Genomic DNA, 21,653 nt, shown 5'->3' on the forward strand with positions numbered 1-21,653 from the left:
GCAGAATAAAAGCACTTACAGAAAAATAAACTGATGCTGAGTTCCTTTCGATGTATAGCTGACCATCACGAACGATAAAATAAAAGCTGTCCTTAGGACGCTGACCTAAATAATGTTAAGTCTTGCAACAGCATACTGTACTTGCTCAGAACCTAGGAAATGCAAAATGATTTTTCTCCTTCCTCCCCCTCCAAAAGCTAGAACGTAAAGTAACAAGCCGTTAACAGGAATACCGTAAGGCTTTGTGTATATATATTGTACATAGTGTAAGGGAAGAAATGGTGTTGAGCTGACATGCAATGTTTCTTTGTTTTACTTTGAGGCTTAGCTACGCTCCCACGACGACATTGACATCACGGAGGTCAGGGCTGACACTGGGGTGCTATCTGTTTTATGAGTGAAATGTTTTCCGAAAATTAAATCTCATCTACTCAAACACCGAATTTCATGTCTTCTTCAATATCCCCTCCCTACTGCCGCTGCTCAAGATGGATGGGCTTTACTTTGGCTGTATGTAATAAATTGGAATCACCTTCTGTAGAGGCTCCAATACATAATCGTAGGCATTAATTTTTTAAACAAAAAACCTTCAAGAATTCTTATACATCCCCTTTCAATCTTTCCTATCAACACACACACACACACACACACACACACATGCACACACACACACACAGACGAAGCTCAAATTGCAATGAAATGTTTAACATGTGGAACAAAAAAATGTGGAAAGAGCTGCTTATTCAGGATTTTGAAGAAATGCCTAATAAGCAAAGACTGTTTTGCTACAAAACCAGTGTCACCATGTTGCCAAAGAGAGGAAAACAGAATAGCCTGCTAGCAAAATTTCCTCCAGATCCTGCCGGCAGGTAAAAATCAGAAAAGCATTTCATTTACCATGCTGTATAAAACACGAAGTCTTTTATTTTTAAGGAAATGGAACAGATTCTTTTCTACTCTTTCTTCAGCTACAAAGAAACCGTACCCACCCCCAGCCTTAGATCCTGGACATAAGCCAACATTTTTAGAAAATGTTATGAGACTGATTTTGAATATATAATACGTACATTTTTCTTCTTCTTATTTCTCCAAAAGTCTTTAATTGCCTATTGCATCACTAAATATGCTAATGTTAATTAACTTTAACACGTGCAAAAATGAATTAATCTTTTCTGGGGTTGCCTCTCTCTTCTATAAGAACTGGCTGCAAATAATCAGGTTAGCAAAACATTTAAGTTGCCCAGAATTTTTTTAAAGGAGAAAATGTATTTGAACATCTGAACTTAAGTACTAGGTTTCATAGCCGGATCTTTTGTTTCTAGCTCTCATTCTGTCTCCTTCCACCGAACCCAAGTGATTTTTTAGCTCAATGTGTGGAAAGTATCCAGCCCACCTCTATCCCGTACACTTTAGAGTCTCTGAGCTGGGTTGTCCAGATGGTCGGTCATACCTGAACCACTCCGAGCCCTCTTCGCTTTGGAGCACATCTCTCTCCCACAACTATTCCAGAAATAAACGTGGCTTTAACGGAAACAGTAGCTCCTGGTCTAACCCTGATGGTGGACCCATCTTCCCCGCCCCCACCATCATTGCTCTATGAGCTCTGGTTAGCATTGACAGCGACGGAAAATTAGGATGGAGTATCCCTAGGCTAATTCCTCCTTCACCATGGAGGTTGAGAATTAGTGAGCCTATAACGCTCAGTTGCAAGGTACCAATTTAATATACGGTCATCTATAAAGCAGGGTCCTTAAAGCGGGGTTGGAGGAGGTTGAGGTGAACACTTAGACATTTGATGCCCTTGGTGTCTGTCCAGATAGTCCTCATTAGTAACACTTGAAAGTTAGACATTCGTATTAAAATACTCACAAATTATTATCACGCAAGCTAAATATACATGATACGGAATCTACTCTGACCACATAGAATGAAGCCGCTGCCTCCTCTGCCTGAGATAATAAATGACAGTGACAAGGACAGTAATCCAGATCAGGCTCCCACAAAATGAGTGAAGAGTGTTATGTCCGCTTTACAGGGGCAGGATGGTGAATGTGGTCAGGTCCCTTACTGGTGCTTGTAAGCCGGATGCCAGGGCAAGTGGTTTCCAAACCTCCCAGTGGGGTTCTCTGTCTACCGTCTGTCAAATCGAGCCTGAAAGCCACGTATCGGTTTATTCTGTGATGTTCCAAAACATTCAACAAGCCAATGTGGCTTGTTTACCGAACCTGCTTGTATTAAACAAATTTGAGCTGTAGCTGAAAGCATTTAGATGGATGAGCTTGTTTAGACAGACATTCTCGACTAGTAAATCCTGTTTTGCACATAAAAAAAAAAAAAAACAACCATGCTCATGCCCGAATTACTTAAGCTTTGTCATGATTACAAGTGGCAAGGGTATGCACTCACTTACGATTTTTAAAAATTGTGTGCTCATCAACCTCCTCAGGGCATAGGCACAAAGCTGCGTTTAACAGACAAATCCCTTTTCCGTGATGAAAATTTTAACCTGTTTTTGCCTCTTTGATGAGTCAAGCACAAGGAGCCCAAAATAATCGGCAGGAGCAGGCTGGAGAAGGACAGAGCTAGCAGTAAGGGCTGCCTCTTTCACTTTGATTAATGCCCTTACTTGCTTACAGTCTCCTTCTGCAGTCGGTCTGAGCTCATTCTCTTTTCAGTCCTGTGGGTTAAAGTTAAATTGCATGACTTATGCAAAGTACATAATTCAAGTATGAACAAAGCTTGACTCTCTGTTTAAAAAAAACATAAAGTCAGGGCACTGAGTCCCTGAGGAGTCCTTGGTTTATAAACATTTGGATTGGTTTGCACATTTCTTTGCTCCATTCACTGCATTAAAAACTACAGCTGGTTTCCGTTTATACCTAATACAGATATTCAACATTTGTGGGTAAAATTTGTTATCAGGTTCGGCTACTATAATCTTGATTTTTTTTTTCCTAATCTCGACTTTTAAAAATAAAGTGTTTACCAGATGTAACATTTTTGTTTAAGTTCTTAGAATTTAAAAAGTTTAAACATTTTTATGAGGTTGGTTATTACATTTGTTTGTAGGATATTCATGGAAACAATATGGTGACTTAATTTATCAATGACTAAAAATGCCTCTGAATGATATTTTAGCCTAAAGTTTTAGGAAAGTCCAATGCTACTTTGAACATCTACATTTTGCCTAGATATCAGGGCAGGGGCTTCTGCTTTCTACTTTGATCAGAGCTAAGTCTATAGTAGCTACCATGTATTGAAAACCTACTATGTACTCAATATTTTAGCTATATTATTTAATTCTAACCCAATAATTCTGCAAGGTGGGTATTAGTTATCATCAACTTTAAGTGAGGAACTAACTGAGATTACCAGTCACACATAGCAGAGCTAGGATTCAAACCCAGTCCAATTGATTCCAAAGTCTGGGTCTTTCCACCAATCCTAAAAGGATAAAACCTCCTCCATCCACATTGTCCTGATGTATCGATAGGAATCTTCTGATTGTGCAGACTCCTGGTAGAGGGGACCCCTACTCCCTGGAGCCAGGACTACCCCTGTTTAGATGAACCGGCCTCAACTCTCCCAGCCCTGGGAATTGTGGGTACCAACTGGAGACAGTTTGGACCAGCAGGTGGAAAAGAATAAGAGAAGAGGAATTAACTAGACCATGTTGGAAAGTTAAGGATAGAAAGCAGGATAACAGTTTTGGTCAGAGATTTGTCATAATTTGGAAATGTTTTATCAGGCGAAATAAGTGGAAAAGCTTACACATCCATCTGAGCAAACTACTTCACCTAATGAAGTCCAGTCTTTTCATGGTACAGATGAGGAAACTTGAGACTATGAGAGATCTAGATATTTGCCCAAGATCACACACTTAGTGAGTTTACCCATTTGCTGTATTAAAATTCTTCTACAAGCCTGCATTTGTGAATAAATTTGTTATCCAGTTGTTAGATTATTCTAATCTAAATTATCAAAGAGGGATTTCCCTGGTGGTCCAGTGGTTAAGACTCTGAGCTACTATTTCAGGGGGCACGGGTTTGATACCTGGTCGGGGAACTAAGATCCTACATGCCGTGCGGCCAAAAAATAAATAAATAAACAAACAAACAAAAAAATAAATAATCAAAGAAAACTCAGTATAACAATCAAGACTGACCTGGCTTCAAGTACTGTATGCTAACATATATATGGAATCTAAAAAAAAAATGGCCATGAAGAAACTGGGGGCAGGACGGGAATAAAGACTCAGACCTACTAGAGAATGGACTTGAGGACACGGGGAGGGGGAAGGGTAAGCTGGAACAAAGTGAGAGAGTGGCATGGACATATATACACTACCAAACGTAAAATTGATAGCTAGTGGGAAGCAGCCGCATGGCACAGGGAGATCAGCTGGGTGCTTTGTGGCCACCTAGAGGGGTGAGATGGGGAGGGTGGGAGGGAGGGAGATACAAGAGGGAGGAGATATGGGGATATATGTATATGTATAGCTGATTCACTTTGTTATAAAGCAGAAACTAACCCACCATTGTAAAGCAATTATACTCCAATAAAGATGCTAAAAAAATAAATTAAAAAAAAAAAGACTGACCTGGTTTCCACTCACAAATAGTATTTCTGTCCTGAACAGACAACTTAAGTCCGTATGATGAGTTCCTTCCCCAACATATTTTAAAAATGGACTTTTGAAAAGCCTAACTTTTGAGTAAGAGATTTTCCAAGCTTAGTGTTTCAAATGCATCATTTTAATGATTGCCTCTCTATGTGAACATCTGTACATTCTGCCCCCATTTAAGATCCCTTCCAGCTCTGAAGGTTTGTGATTCTAAACAATCCAGCCCCGCTTGCTTGCTTTTTAGGTTGGTTAGGCCAAGAGCTGGACTCCAAGTCTCCTGCCTCCTGGCTAGGTGACCAGATGACTGTCTCGCTCATTGGCAGTAATTTTAAATGCCAGCCAGATGGCTTGCAAAGGGGGCTTTCAAATCAACTCCATCAGCTCCACCCTGCTCAGAATATGAGAGGAGGATTATCTCTCTCGGTGGCCCTGAGGCAGTAGAACAAAGGCTTGGGTGAATGATCATGGGTGTGGAGTTTGAGCTCCAGGAAGCCTGCTCCAATTCTTAGACATGAGGTTTCTCACTTCCATCCATTAGCACTTGTGTAAGATGAGGGCAAGGAGTACACACTTGACGGCAAGGGCCGGGCAGCAAGCCTTGGGGACCAAACTGAGGTTACCCTCGAGGAAAGAGTTGGAGGGAGAAGGGAAATGTGAACCATGTGGTTTTCAACCGAGAAAAAGTGGTATGTGACTTAGGGTTGCCCGGGAGACTGTGGTGGACAACATCCCACCCCAAGCTAATTCAGCTCAGACTCTCCCATGGGAACATCCTCAGCATGGCTCACCACCATTTTCGATGTCACTACCTCAGCTTTAGCAGCAGAATAGCCCCTGCTTTCATTTTGCAGTGCATTGGAAATGTGGCACTAATAAAGACCTTGCGTGCCCACGGAGATCAAGAGCATTCCTGCATCTCTAGTCACACGTTCATTTGCAGCCATCACTGTTTGCCACTCCCCAGATGGAGAGCAAATGAAACAGCAGGGTCTTCTAGATCCTGAATTGGCAAAAGACATTCAGCAAGAAGGCTGAGTTTCTTCTTTCTAGAGAGATTAGCAGGCAACTAGGTTGAAGAGGGAAGGTGGTGACGTCAATGAAAGTGGAGAAGGAAGAATTCTTACAGATGGGTAAAATCTACCCCATGTGAGAACATAATCCTCTCCTCATATCTTTCTTCATCCTGGGCAGCAGATAATTCCAAGACAACCTGGGAACAAATTCATTTGCTTTCTCTTCTCTCAGATGAATGAATTTGTAGTTCGGAAAGGTCACAACCATGAACCTCTTCTCACCAGAGCAGCCTAACAAACCTCAGTGAATCTTCACTTCCTTTGGACTAAAGACAAAAGCACAATATGTTTTTGTTGTGTTGAATTACCTGCCTTTACTCACGTCTCTGGCTGGCATCCTGTGAGATCTCTGTTATCTCCCACAGCACCTAGAGCATTGCCAGGTGCAATGGAGGGGCTTATATGGGTAGGATCTTGATTAACCAACACCAGATTAGGGGTCCTTTCTCTGCTCCCACCCACCACTACCAGTGGAATCTTCAGCTTTGTCCTTTGAAACCACTTCCTAAAATTAGAGAACTTGTTCCATGAGTTAAGGAACGGATCTGGAGACTAAAAATACCTATGGAAGTCTTTCAAGTTCTTAATCACTTGTTTACCAAGTTGGGGGGTGGGGTGGGGGGACAAGTTGTCTGGCAAGCAGACCACAGGCTTTGTTTACATCTGTCCCTCCTAGAACAGAAATAAGGGTGGCTCGACGACCACACCACTGCCTCTAAAATGTGCCTCAACGTTTCCTCGGGCTCTCAATGGCATAGCCCATTTCACAGAACCATAGGATAGGCAAGGCACTTCAGATGATGTCATCTGAACCCCTTCTTTCTTTTTCTTTTTTAAAATAAATTTCATTTATTTATTTATTTTTGGCTGCGTTGGGTCTTCATTGCTGCACGCAGGCTTCCTCTAGTTGCGGTGAGCGGGGGCTACTCTTCGTTGCGGTGCGCGGGCTTCTCATTGCGGTGGCTTCTCTTGTTGCAGAGCATGGGCTTTAGGCACGTGGGCTTCAGTAGTTGTGGCTTGCGCGCTCTAGAGCACAGGCTCAGTAGTTGTGACGCACGGGCTTAGTTGCTCCGTGGCATGTGGGATCTTCTTCCCGGACCAGGGCTCGAACCCATGTCCCCTGCATTGGCAGGCGGATTCTTAACCACTGCGCCACCAGGGAAGCCCCTGAACCCTTTCTCTGAGGGAGGAGAACATCAGATTCAAAGAGAGTGTGATATCTGAAGACCTCAGCAACCAGGATAAAAGCCGTCTTCCTCAATTCCTAGTATTCTGCTCTTTGTGATTCAACACACTGGCTCAATTAAAAAAAAAAAAAATCCACTTTTCACCTAAATAGATGCCTGACAAATGGTTATAGAATAAGTGAACTAATGAATAGATTCCAGTATAAAGGGTTTATAACTTCTTTCCCAGTTCCTCTCAGAAGAAAATGTTATAGAATACTTAATTTTTTTAAAGCTCAGCTAAATATAATTTTTAGCAAAATAGTAAATATTAGGCAACATACCACCTGGGACCAAGTGTTATTTGAGAAGTATCAGAGGTGATGGGCTTGATTGCTATATTAAGTCGATCAGATTAAGTTCAGCCGGCTGAAGTAGGCTTTTATCCTATTTGGTTTGCAAAGAAAAATCTCATGAGTTAGCATAAGCGGCTAAAAATAAGTTGCAGGTTTCATTTTCTGTTGTTCAGTATGGTTTTGAAACCAGAAGGTGCAAAACTAGGAGATTCACCAACGCCCACTGAAGAGCAACAATTCGAATAAGTCCGCTTTCTGGAACAGCAACCTGATGACAGCTCACAACCAGGCCTAAGACACATACACCTATGTCCCTCTCACCGTGGTCTCTTGAGATGGCTGCCCCTAATGAATACGGCATGGCAGGAATTTAGGGACTGAGGCCAGTCCTGGGGGACAGTGGTTTGTGTGTGTGTGTCTTGTCATATCTGGACAGGATGCCGCATAGACAGCAGCCCCATACGCACAGCCTCAACCTTAGGTGGTGCTGGGGACCCCTCCACAAAACAAGGGAATAAATAATGCTAGAATTTCACTAGGATGAGGCCCTGAAGGTAGTGAGCACAGCGGCTACCCCTCGACCTAAATGCCCAGGGCCTTGTGCAATTCCATACTGCAAACCCAGGGGGCTCACGATAAGTTTAATTTCAAAACTGTCTTCCCAGGGCCAAGTCTGGCAAAAAGGTGTTTGACAGAGGCCTAAATGCTTCAAAGGGAAGGCAGCCGTCTCACATTGGAGCGTTCAGCTGCAGCATGGGGCCCGGAGAGAGCAGAGCTGGTGAGAGAAAGCCCTCAGCGGAATGAGATTGAGAGGGGGCAGAGAAGGGTTAATCTCCTTCCATTAGAGGAGGGGCCATTTGGTGAAGGTGAAGAGAATAATCGGTATGAAGAGCAGGCAAGACAAAGAGCCATTCCAGAAAAGAAATTACCGTGCAAGGGTGAGAATGATGATTTGTCCTAGATTTTTCACCGTGAGACCATTTCTTAGATCTGAGTCTTTGAAGTTACAGTCTCAGGGTGGAGGAGGGGAGAATATTCACACTCAGTGCTGGAAGACGAGCTGTGATTGGGTCTGAGATGGGCTGACTCTGATTAACTCTGAGAAGCAGAGGGTGAGGCCAAAGCCACCAGGATGCCGCTGTAGACGCCTAACCATAAATTAGAAAGCGGCAAAATAAACAATAGGAGTTGCTCATGAAAGAGAAGCCAGTGGAGTGGCTGAATCCCCCTTCCTTGGGGTGAGGAACAACCTCCCCCTTTTTTTAAACCTAAAATAAAACTTTTAAAAAGTTGCTTTTAATAATTTTTGGGGAAAGAGTTGAAGATTCACAAGAAGTTGCAAAAATAGAACAGTAACTGTATGATGTCATCTGTCTTCCCAGAATGGTATTATCTTATACTGCTGTAGTACATTCTCTAAACCAAGAAAGTAATATTGGTACGACACAGTTAACTCAGGTACAGACTACTACTTCAGATTTCACCAGTTTTTACATGCATTCTCTGTGTGTGTGTGTGTCTGTGTGTCTAGAGCTCTATGAAATTTTATCACATGTGGAGATTAGAGAAGCCATCAACACAATCAAGATACAAAACTATTCCATCACCACAAAGAAACTCCTGTGCTACCGCACCATAGTCACACCTTCCACCAACCCTAACCCCTGGCACTGATCTGTTCTCCAACACTGTAATTTTGTCCCTTTAAGAATGTTATGTAAGTGCAATCATGCAGTCTGTAACCCTTTGGAACTGGCTTTCTTTCACCCAGCAGAATGCCCTTATGATCCATTCACGTTGGATGGGAAGATGTGCCTTTTTACTGCTGAATAGCAATCCATGGTATGGAGGTACCACAGTTTGTTATCCACTGAAGGACACTTGATAGGTGTCCAGTTTTAAGCTATAACAAATAAAACTGCCATGAATATTCATGTACAGGTTTTTGTGTGAACCTAAGTTTTCATTTCTCGTCTGTAAATACCCAGGAGTGGGAATGTATGTTAAGTGTATGTGTAACTTTATTAAAAACGATCAAACTGTTTTCCAGAGTGGCTGAACCATTTATACTCCCACCAGCAGTGTATGTGCAATCCGGTTTCTCTACATCCTCGCCAGCATTTGGTAACATCAGTATGTTTTATTTTAGCCATCCTGACAGATGCACAGGGGCTCCTTTTGATGGTGGGCTGTCTGGCATTTCGATGCCAGCAATGTGGGCTGTCTGGCATTTCGATGATGGAAAATGGGGCTCTTGATATGGGGTGAGGTTTCAGGTTTGTCTGGTTCCTCTTGACGGCAGTAGTGGGACATTACCATCTGGGAATGCTGGGCTTCTTTGAGGCAGTACCTCTTGGCCCAGCAGGCAGACTTGAGATCAGTGATACTCGCTCCCATGGGGTAATATGAAGGCCATGATATGACGGTCAAGGGGCAGTGACGGACTTTGCCTGGGCTGGCGTCCTCCTGCAGCTTTGGCCAGAGACTGTATAAATGCTTTTTATTCCTAAAGTTGGTAACTTATCAGCAGGATGTGTGTTTGTTCCGGCTGGCCGGGGGGGACATGGAGTTAGCACAGACAGGTAGGGATGGGGCCACCAGTGGCACTTGTCAGATGTCACAGGCCACACTGAATACTTCTTGCCCTTGGACCTCCTACTCTGTTGACCACTCAAGACTCTCCAGCAGCATGTGGACACTTTGTCTGGATGTCATGGAACTCTGACTTCCACCTCCTGGGAGTTAGATCTGGAGGCACTGCTGTCACCACCCCATGGATCTTCCTAGCCTAGGGATCCAGGTCTTGCCAGCAATTAGAATTCCATGTGCATAGCAGAAGGTGTCTCAGCCAAGGAAGTTGTTCAGGACACCAGGGAAATGGGCTTTGTAAAGGGCCGACCTCATAGTGATGACTCGAGTTGGCCCAGCCATGTCTGGAAAGTCACCTTCCATCTGCTGTACCCTGGATTCAAGGGAGGCTGTGGACCTTCCCAGAATCCATACCCATCATGACCTTGGCTCCACAGGTTTGGACCAGGAGGCCAAGAATCAGGAGGGCAGTGATCCTGCATGGGGACAGCCAAGAGATAATGGAGATCATGCACAGAAGCAGGGAAGCTCTGTGATCCTAGGCAAATTCCTTCATGCTTCTGTGTGCAGGATGGGTGCAGTGAACGAAGGTTCTCCTTTGGCTTTTGTCTCTTGTGCTTTACCTGGTGCATTCACAGGACGTGGACGTGAACTTGGGCATGGAAGAACCTAAATGGTGATATATAGAACCTGCCCGTGAGCCGGGGACTGTTGGGGGCTGAGCAGACTGTGGAGGCTGAACCCAAAAGTCAAATGATACAATAGTGGCCCTCCAGAAGTTGACGTAGTATTGACAAAATGAGTGGAAGGGCAGCCAGATACCATCAGGTGACCAGTGGGTATGGTCTGATGGCTTTGAACAGAGTTATACAGACAGGATGGATGGTCACACTTCCTCTCAGAAGGTGGTGAGAATTTTAAATTTGGTTTTTGTTTGTTCACTATGTTCTGTGGTGTAACAGAGAATTTTCCAAGTTTCCATTCCCGGGTACCTCTTCTGTGGCCCATTGTCCTCGTTCACCCAGGTGCCCTTACTTATCTGCTGTCAGAAGGCAGCCCAGCCCACAGCACCTTTCGGATATAATGAGGCAGGAGCAGACTGGGGCAGTACCTTGCCTGACTGTGAAGTTGGGTAATGAGACTCTATCCTCCAGGCTGAACGCACAGCAGCTCCCCCCAGCTCTGGCTTGGTCTTTTCAACTCACACTGCTGAGACCTAACTTTTGCCACAGTATGAGTCTTGCCCTTGCCCGCCCCTGCTCTGTTCTCTTGGCTTCTGATTCTGGACCCGACCTCATACTCAGCCCTCATGGTCTGGATCCGTGTGGCTATCCTATGTCCTCCTTGGTCTAAGTGTTACCACCTCAGGGTTCAGGGCCCAGAGTGGTCTCATGAGGTGACCCTTGCAGGATCTGGGCTGCCCACACATGTCCTGAGGTATGCCCTGCCTATCAGAAGGCAGATAAAAATTCCCTGGTGGAAGCAGGTGCTCACTTCAGGAGTCAGTCTTCTCTCGGCACCTTGTCTCTACTATTGTAACAGAGAAGAACAAACCTGACTCCATAGTGGATCTATTCCTTTAGCTCTAACCTTTGTGCTCTGTGGCCTGCGCTTAGTCATGCTGGCTCTGCACCTTTTGTAAAACAATGTTGCCGATAGCCTGGAATATATGTGATAGCCCATTCTCAAGGCTCTGACCTTTAAAGGTATAACACTTCTCCATTCACATAGAGATAAAAAGTTGCAGAACAGAGAATAACATTTGTCTTGTTGGAGGTTTATGGGAACATTGTGACCAGACCTACGTGGACAGCTGCAGGACCAAAGGATTGCGGCACCAAGAAGTTTGCAACAACTAGCCACATCTCCTCCCCTTTTAGTATAAAAGATGCCTGAATTCTAACTCTGGTAGGCTGGTTGTTTGGGACACTAGTCCACCATCTTCTCAGTCTGCTGGCTTTCTGAATAAAGTCACTATCCCTTTGCCCCAGAACCTCGTATCTCGATTTACTGGCCTGTCGTGTGGCGAGCTACTGCTACTACTACTGAGTTTGGACTTGGTAACACTACCCAGAGGTTGGGTGGATCCGGGCCCTTTGTTTATTCAAGTTCTAGTTCTACCTTTGCCACTAAATCTTTGGGTAACAACCATAAGTGAGTAAATTAACCATTCTGGGGCTCAGTTACCTCATATTTACGGTAAGGTTTCCTAACTCCCTAGCTGATAATCTTTCAACTATACCAAACCACGATTAAGGAGAAATTAAAATTCAGAAGCCAAAAAGAGCCTTTAAGTTAAGTTCTGGTTTAGATATATTAGCTTAGGTAGGGTTATCTATTTTCTGTCTAATAAGTGTTGCTGAAAATGAATGTTTATTGAATTGAATGCAGCATTAACAATAATTCTCAGGCCTTAATGTGCATAAGGATTGGGAGGGTATATTAAAATGCATATTCCTAGGCCGCCTCCTCAGAGCTTTTGATGCCACTGGGGCCTAGGAGCATGCATTTTAATGTGAGAAACTGAAGGGGACTTAGGTTTTGAAATAGACATTGGTAATTTTTTTAGAGGCTAATTTATCAATATGCATTAGGAACTTTAAAAATAGGTCATTTGACTTACTGATTCAATTCTCGGAATTTTGCCTAAGGTGTCCACCAAGATTTATCTACAAGAATGCTTTTGTGTTTATAATAGCAGAACACTAGAGGCAATAAAAATGTACATAACAAAAGAATGGATAAATTAAGATATATCCACGCAATGGAAACACAGCCATTAAAAATCAAATTTTCGGGCTTCCCTGGTGGCGCAGTGGTTGAGAGTCCGCCTGCCGATGCAGGGGACATGGGTTCGTGCCCCGGTCCGGGAAGATCCCACATGCTGCGGAGCAGCTGGGCCCGTGAGCCATGGCCGCTGAGTCTGTGCGTCCGGAGCCTGTGCTCCGCAACAGGAGAGGCCACAACAGTGAGAGGCCTGCATACCGCAAAAAAAAAAAAAAAAAAATCAAATTTTCAAAATCATTTAGTGACTTGAAAAAATGTTTACAACATAACGTTAAGTGGGGTGAAAAAAAGCATATAAAATACCATTTCAGTAATGTTTAAAAGAAGAAAAGAATATATATGAAAAATTGAAAAGAAATACATTGACATGTTAATATTGAATTGTTGCTTGGTTGTTGGATTACTAGAGATTGTTGGTTGCTTCCTGATATTTTTCTGTATTTTCCAGATTTAGATTTTGTATAGTGACTATGTTATGGGTCTTTTTACAAATTTTTTAAAAGTAAAGAAAAGGAATTTGCCTGATGTAGAGTGAAAAGAGAGGGAAGAGAGGCCTCTTAGGAGCCCAGCCCAGCCATGGCCTCGCTGCTGCAAGAGGACTTGGAAGACAGATAGACTGAGTCCGGTGCTGGGGTGAATTTTAAGCTACATTCTCTTTTGCAAAGTACCTTGATATAGTCGATGCCAAGGAATTTGGGTCAATGAGAAAGTCCTTTTCACTAGATACTACTTTCCTGCTGCATTTGAAGATAACAGACTATAGGAACTGGAATGTGGACGGGAATTCAGTTTCCACAACATCTTTACTGCTCTTGGGTTGATCTCATGCTTGTTGCCTCTGTGTGTAATCCCCCTCGCCCCTACCCAGAACACCAAGCAGAGAGACTGCACTCTGCTTAGGGGCTTCTGGACAGATGATGGGCTCTATTCCGGCTTGGGAGATGCCACCCAGTGCCAGTGCTTCTGTGGAGTGCTTTCAAAATCTCCTCTGGCCAATGCACTGGGAGCCCCATCGAATGCCAGGAAGCATCTTTTTTTTTGGCAGAGAGATGGCTCAAATCTACCCTCCCTCATGGATCTTAGTGAGTCCCAGGTCAAATGTCTCTGAATAAGATTAGAAGCTTCGCGGTTAGGCCTCTGGCCTAGAGTCAAAGCTTTTCAAATGTCCTTGAAATTTTTACACCACATGCTTTGGCTAGTTAGGAAGTGGTGTGGGGACTTCCCTGGTGGTGCAGTGGTTAAGAATCCGAATCTGCCTGCCAGTGCAGGGACATGGGTTTGGTCCGTGGTCTGGGAAGATCCCACATGCCGTGGAGCAACTAAGCCCGTGCGCCACAATTACTGAGACTGCGCTCTAGAGCCTGTGAGCCACAGTTGCTGAGCCTGCGTGCCACAACTACTGAATCCCGCGAGCCTAGAGCCCGTGCTCCGCAACAAGAGAAGCCACTGCAATGGGAAGCCCACACACCGTAACGAAGAGTAGCCCCCACTCACCGCAACTAGAGAAAGCCCACGTGCAGCAACGAAGACCCAACGCAGCCAAACATAAATAAATAACATATATATATATATATATATATAAAGGAAGTGGTGCTAAGGATTTCAGATGAAAGTCAGTTTAGAGAGACCAAAAAAATAAATAAATAAAAATGATGATACTTACAATATTAATAGCAATATCAAAAGCCAAACGCCAATGCTGACCATAACTATGGTACTTGTTTTCATCAACATCTTGACTTGCCACACATTTTCCTAAGTTGCCCAAACCATTTCACATATATTACCTTACTTATTCTGACAGAATCTCAGTTTTACATTTTTTAAAAATACCATTTCGGAAGCGGGAGGAAGCTGTAAAGTTCTGATGAAAACCAGAGGCTTGAGTTAAAAACAAAACCCTGAAGTCTTCAGTGTGGTGTTTTCCAACTGTGTTCTTGACAAGAAGTCAGGGGATTTCAGCATGAGAAATTACGAAGCCCCATTACCGTGAATTCTTAGCTTTGGTGTCTGTGACGTGGCCTGATTGCAAAATCCTCCAAAGGGAGTAACAGGACATTCATAGTGCTGACCCAGAGCAAGAGGGGAGCTTGTACTTCTGTGCCATGAAAAGTATAAAACCTCTGGGGTTAAAAATAACCAACTGGTCCAGGCACTGCCTACGTCAGCCAGTTGTGCCCAGACCACATCTGCGTATCACAAATCAACAGGGATGACCTAAGCTCCTAAAAGACTATGAGGCCCCAGATTTGAATTCTACCCCTCAAATGGAATTAAGAACGGAAAAAAAAATTTTTTATATAGATAAAACTGAATCACTTTTCTATACACCAGAAACTAACCCAACACTGTAAATTAATTATACTTCAACAAAAATATTTTTTTAATAAAATAAAATATAAAATTATAAGTTAAGGAAGCTCAAGAAAGTCTAACTTTCCCCATAATGTCTACTTTGATGCTTTTTTGAAAATGTCAAAGATCAAAATATTTACAAAGTGTGTATTTGTTACCCCTGCCTTGCTGGCGGGTCCGTGTTGTCACCCAGTGTGCTGTACCAGTTCCCTGTGGAGGGTTCGTGTTGGCGGCAGTGAAATTTTGATTTGGCGGCCGCACTCCTCTCTCTGCCATGCTAGGCAGCTAGACATTAAAAATCAGCAGGTTGTTTGTCAATTCCTGCATACTTAGTGCTTTGAGGAGTCATTATCATGTGGCAGTTGAAATTAACAAGCGATGACTAAAGAGTCTCCCCAGTGAATGGACCCTGACTCCTTTTCCTCCTTGACCATGGCCTTTGGCCCTGCCCTTCCTAGCAGACTCCTTTAGGCTTGTACATGCAGCAACAGTTCGTCCCCACTTGGCTCCAGCTTTTGAAACCTGGTACTTGTTCTCAACTTACTCCTCCTGGCTGCTCCCTTGTTACAGGCACTGTGCTCTCCTGTTCAAGCTGGTCTTATCTTTAGTTTACTCCGCTGGCCCAGCCAGCTCTCTCTGCTCAGTAGACACTTCTGGGACCCACCAAACCAAGAAAATGGACTTTCAAAGGTTGAAGCACTTTTGCAATACGTAACTTGTTTTTCTATTCCACTCCTCCTTAGCCTGCTCCAGATGTGAGGGGGCTGGGCAGAGGCGAGGCAGCAGTAATAGGAGATGAGGCCAGACGTTAGGCTGCATGAGAGCCTGAGAGCTGTGTTAAACCAGCCAGTAGCTGGTCTTCCCACACAATGGACAATGTATATTCTTCAGGGTGTGGGTGTGAGTGCCAGAAATGTCAAGTCCAGGGGTAAAACATAATCAGAAACCGGACTGTCCAGTCAGATATTGACAACAAAACTAGAGAAGTAGGTACCAGGCAGCTCAGGCAAGGACTGGAGTCCATTTTTATAGTGTGTGTGCTGTTGAAGTGAGCACATATAGTCTATTTTTATTGGAGGTCTTTATGATGCCTTGGGAACATCATAAAGGCACCACCATATGGTTTCTGATATTTACCAGTGAGGGGGATACTGCAGTAAGACCAACAGTGGTGAAAAGGCTACATAAAATATCAAATTAGTTAAGGGTTCTTCAGACAGGGCTTATAACCTTACCACTCATTATTTCAGTAAATGTTTTGCAACTTTTCCTGAAAAGAAAAAGCTAGAATTATATATCAAATCCTTTGGGGAGCATTAATCTCCCCAGCCAGAGCCATTTTAGTCTGCTTTTACATGTTTCTCTAATAACTTGAGTTGAAGATCCCATCTTGTCAGGAATTCCCTCCACTACCTCCCAATATTAAAAAGTATGCCAAGATCTGGAGGAGGGTAGCTTCCCAACACCCCCAAGAGCAGACAGAACCATGAGTTAAAGAAACCATGAGCTTTCCTAGTGACCACTGGTGGAACAGAATTCAGTTGGACAATTCGAACAACCATGACTAGACCCAGGACCAGGAAACTGAGCCAGAATGGTCCTAGACCAAGAGGACCTTGTGGGGGGGGGGGGGGGGGGGGGGGAAGGGGGGAAGAATGTGCTTCGTGGTTCACTGGCCACTGGTGGCCTGATGGTGCTTATGTAAATGCTTAGGGTCAGAATGGACCGAGGCATCTTGAAAAATCTCACCCACTGCTCCTTGCCCACTCTTTACCTAAGAGTGTCTGTTAGAGAATTCTAAATACCTGATCACTGTTTATTTCTCCCACTGCTTCATTCTGCTGTCCTATCCTTGAGCATCTCTAAGTTCCTTATTATGCTCTGCCAGAGAGGACTACCTCTTTTCTCCAGAAGTTCTCCTGAGCTGTCACTGGCAAGTGGCTGCTCCCCACCCCAGGGACTACATTTCCCAGACCTCTTTGCAGTCAGATGTGGTCATGTGACTGGCATTTTAGCCAACAGAGTATGAGTAGAAGTGTTGTGCACCACTTCTAGGCAGGGGCCATGAAAGTCTCCATGTGCACCTTTTCACACTCTTTTTTTCTTCCTCCACTGGGAAGTGGAAACAGTCCCAGGTGACCTTGGAAACCACATACTGCAGAAGGTGGAGCCTCTCTCAACCCATGTCTCTGAATGAATGCATGAAAGAGAGTTGCCCCACTAACCTCTACTGTTGCAAGACCAAGAAATAAACTATTATGTTTGAGTCATTATACATTTTTCGGTCTATTACAGCAATTAGCCTATCTTAACTATTCCTGTTACCCTCTTTGATACAGCTGTTATCATTGTGTGCAGAAGTCCCTGTGCCTTCTCCCCCTTCCTTAAACCTTACTGCAAAGCAAAAGAATATATTTAGTAAACTAAGCAGCCATTAGGGACAAATGACACTCACCAAATTAATGGTCACAGCATTCAGCTCTTACAGCCAGAAGAAGAGTGGTTTAGCAGAGCCTCACTTCAAGACAACCTGATATATGAAAATAAAACAAAAAGTAAAATGTAAGACCTACAAAACAGATATATTGGTGTGCCGTGGTTAATTTCCAAAGAGTGTTTTCAGTTTATAAAGGAATCTGCCACTCTTTTTCAGTAAGCAACGAGCTTCCCTATTGCATTCATAACATAAGACATAGTTTAAAATACCCTCCCACCCCATCATTATAAAACTGAATTTATAAAGAACAATTCTCCTCTGCTAAGTAAGCTGTACAAAGACTAGATAGATAATGACTCAGGAGATGACTTTGGAAGCCAGAACTGGGTATGATTCCTATGTCTGTGTGCTCTGCAGTCTTATGTACACGTTAAAACTTTTCTCTCGGGAATTTAACTCTCTTGGGTAGAAACTTCCAGAGCTTGTAAAATTATAGGCTATGCAAAAACTTAAGATTTCTTTAGGTGAAATTAAAACAGACACCAAAGATACAATATAATCTGTCTTTGTGCTTAATATCATCCCAGATGTGATGGCACACCTAGGAATGAAAATAAGCTCTCTGTAAACAGGGCAGTGAGACAGTGGAGGTGTACACACCAGAACAACCACAGGTAACCAGAAACACGCTGGGTAAAGGCAGCTGGTTGTGGTCGTTTTCTTACCAGAGTTGCCATCTTTTAACAGGTTAGGTGGGAAAATACCATTTGACGGCATAGGGCACGTATTTGCCTAGAACAGGGTTTATTTTTGTGTCTGATTACTTGGTATAAGATCCAGGAAGCAAATAGTTCAGAACTGAACAAACATTCTGGCTGTCCAAAACAGAGCACTAGGGCAGAAGGAGGAAGAGGAAACAAAACAAGAGCAGTGACGGGGTGGAAGGCACGACGTGGGCCATTTTCCCCAGAATTCAGCCTTAGTGTGTGTGTGTGTGTGTGTACACAGATACACACACACACAGATATATATATATGTGTGTGTGTGTATATATATATATATATATATATATTTTTTTTTTTTTTTTTCTGAGAGGAAACGCATTCTTGTCTGGTCCTGTGGAGAAGAAAAAGATCAGAGAGATCCCTTTGGTGCCATATTCGGAGGGTCTCCCAGATGCAGCCCTCATTCCCCCCCTCCGGGCTGGGGCCTGCCAGACACAGGTGTCAGGGAACAAGATGGCGCCCCACAGTGAAGGGTGCTGAGTGAGGGGGTCTGGGGGTGGCCTTCACTTACTCGGAGGCGCTGGCTCCTCTGAAACCCAGACGCTGCCAACTGCCTGGACTCAGGAGTTATAACCGCCTTCTTGCTCTGGGTTCTTCACTTCTTGTCGAGATCAGCTCCACATATCTTTCTGATGATGTCACCCATTCTGACTTCCTACATTTTGAAAGTTGATCTATAAGTAAAACCTTCCGTGAGGCTTCAAAAAAAAAAAAAAAAAAAAGCAGCAGCAGAAAAGAAAAGAAAGGTGTGCTGTGGGGCGATGGAGAGGAGGAGGAGAGAGGCAGTTACCTCCTTATTTTGAGATTTGCTGCAGCCTGCGAGTGCCACTCCCCAGCCAGTTTCCTGGCTGCCGAGGGAGGCCAGTGGCCGGGCGTGGGTGACGTCAGGGCCAGGCCTGAGTCACTGCCAGTGGCCGGTCTGCCCTGCCACTCGGAAGGGGACAAAAGGAATCTTTGATGTCCAGAGGCCCTCCTCTCGGGACACTCGCCTGGACGAGCAGCAGGCCAGAACATTCCTGCCGCCTCCCCACCCCCGGCCGCCCTTCCTACTTCCGGAACCATCCCAGGCAGATTCAGCAAGGCCTCCCCAGGGGACATCGCCCTCCTGCATGGCAGAGGCATGGCCGCTCTCTGCCAAAGAAGAAGCAGGGGAGGGTATTTCTCTGGGGATTTCTCACCTCACCCTCCAGCATCCCCCCCCACCCCGCTTCCCTGTGGTGCCACCTTACGCAGGGAGTTGCCGTGGTACTCAAAGAGATCTGGAAAGGTAGCAAGTGCTCTTGTCACCCACCCTGGGCAGCAAGCAGAGCTCAGTGTCTATTCTCTGCCTTCGCACCATGACCCTGGGCCTCCGCTCTCTGCTCCCTGGCTAGCAGTGTGAGCTTGCACATCCTGGACTGAAGGGGGGCCCTCTCTTTAAGAGGGGTATTTATATCCCAGTGCCTGCCACGGGGCACAGTAAACACATGATGTATAAGTGAATGATCATTTTAAAATAAAATAGTAAAGAACATGTATCGAATACTTGCAGTGAATGTTGGAGCCTCTGTGCTAAGTGCTTTAGAGATTATTTCGTTTATTTTTATCATGACAAAGCTATGAGGTAGGTACTATTATTATTCCTAGTTCTACAGATGTGGTGCTCAGAGAGATTAAGACACTTCTCTAAAGTCTCATAGCTGGTTAGTGGCGGAGTCTGCATCATCTGATCTCAAATCCTGTGTTCTCAACCATGATGCTGAGTGGCTGAGCGAACGAATGAATATTGACCAGAAGTAGCCTGTCCAGGTGAGGGGAAATGAGGGTAATGATGGGGCTTGAAACCAAATCCTATGAGGAAATAGCGGAGCAATTAGGGATGATCTGTTTAGGGTAGTAGGCCTCAAGCTCTTTTGATGGGTCAACACGGTGTCTGAAGCTTGGATACTCAGAGTGGCCAGGGGGATGGAGCAGGGGGCGGGCAAATCTGGTCGGGTTCAAGCGGCGGTTAGGAGCTAGAACCAGAAGACAAAGCTAGGGAGGTCCGGTGGTGCGTGGTGGATGCAGTGTCTGAGAGCACAGTGGACAGAGAAGCTCAGAGGAGCCAGGCCCAGACTTGTCTTTATTGCCCCCTGGCCTCAGGGGTGTGGGTGGGAGGGTGAGTGCAGCTAAAGGTACAAGCCTGCGGCAGACATGAAGACAACGGGGAAGAAAGACACGAGAGCGTTCTCAAAGACCCCGAGACTTGGAGAAAGAGCTGGAACTGCCATGTGGTTTCAAAGCACCAGGGGGGGCTGGAAGTGACAGGAAACGGAGCTGGACCTGACAACGGCAGTCACTGCCCTGAGCGCCACCCTACCAAGAATCAGCTGCCTTTCTGGGACGGAGTGAGAGTCCCATCAGTGGCTGTACTCAAGCCAAGGCGAGGAGGGCTGGCAAGAAGAGAACATCCATTTATGGGGGTATCTGGGCCCTGGATAAGAATGACCTTGGAGGTACCTTCTCCCCCTATGGTTCATGATTCTGTGGTTTGTACTTTTCCATGATTCCAAGAGGAAGTTAAAAGCCAGGACTTTCCAGCTCCTTGTGGCAGTGGGCAGAGAGGTTCTGGCCTCCTCAGTGATGCCACTCCGCAGCTCTCCTTTCCGCTGTGGGGCAGGGTGTCTGGTCACGGGATCCCTCTCCTGGGCTCAGGAAATCAATCCCTCTGATCGTTGGGGACGTCGTTACTTTGTTCCTGGAACTGCTGCCAGTTGCCACTCTGAGGACTTACACTTGTGCTGTGGGGTCTGACTCCCCAGGCAGGAGGAATTAGCAGAGGTGACTTTCAGAAGAGAGAAAGCCACGTGCTTCGGATCAAGGCAGCAGCAACCCGGGTCACTGTCAACGTCCGCACAGAGCCTGACCTTGGGCTGAGGAGAGCGCTTTAAGTTCCAGGCATTTCTGGCAAAGGCTCGTTGCTGCTTTTCTTCTCTCTGCAGAAAATGCCCCTGGGCACCTCCCTGCTGTTTCCCCAAAGGCACCATGGCCTTGCTTGCTTCATATACACGGGTATTTATTTCTCTCATTAGAAGAACGGAGTCTGATTCTTTTTCAGTCTACCTTGTGGGACCAGGATAATGTGAGGAGAAAGACAAAGCAAAGGAGAAATGACGAATAAGCTTAAGTGAGATGCAGCTCCTTGCATTGTATGCTCTGGGGTTGATTCTAACAGTGAGGATAAAATCAGAGAACTGGGCAAAACATCTATTTGAGGACACAGAGATGTAAGTACAGTGACACCCCTAACCTCTACGCCATCTGGAGAACCCTCCTCTTGGGTACAACAAATGCAGTTATATACTGGAAAGTTAAAAAACAACAAGAAAGACTTAGAAGACTTGTCTGTACTTGCTGCCTCCAATATTTCTCATCTCAATCACTTTTTAAAAAACAATTTATTATTATGGTATAATTTATATGCCCTAAAGTTAACCTACTTACAGTGTACAAGTCAATGGAT

General features: G+C 44.7%; 1 protein-coding gene across 1 annotated transcript in view; it reads right to left on the reverse strand.

Moving 5' to 3' along the window:
* ZBTB38 (zinc finger and BTB domain containing 38) overlaps nucleotides 1-18,898 on the reverse strand; it is a 76,150-nt gene extending 57,252 nt beyond the window's left edge. Inside the window, exons 1-2 of the mRNA XM_029213936.1 lie at nucleotides 18,684-18,898; nucleotides 17,406-17,480 (exon numbers count right to left, since the gene is read on the reverse strand). The gene's annotated coding sequence lies outside the window, so the exon portion shown is untranslated. The remainder of the gene's footprint in view (nucleotides 1-17,405; nucleotides 17,481-18,683) is intronic.
* Nucleotides 18,899-21,653: the final 2,755 nt, after the last annotated feature.

The sequence above is a fragment of the Monodon monoceros genome, unplaced genomic scaffold (genome assembly GCF_005190385.1).
Source record: "Monodon monoceros isolate NGI ecotype Baffin Bay Population unplaced genomic scaffold, NGI_Narwhal_1 Super_Scaffold_11, whole genome shotgun sequence".
NCBI lineage: Eukaryota > Metazoa > Chordata > Mammalia > Artiodactyla > Monodontidae > Monodon > Monodon monoceros.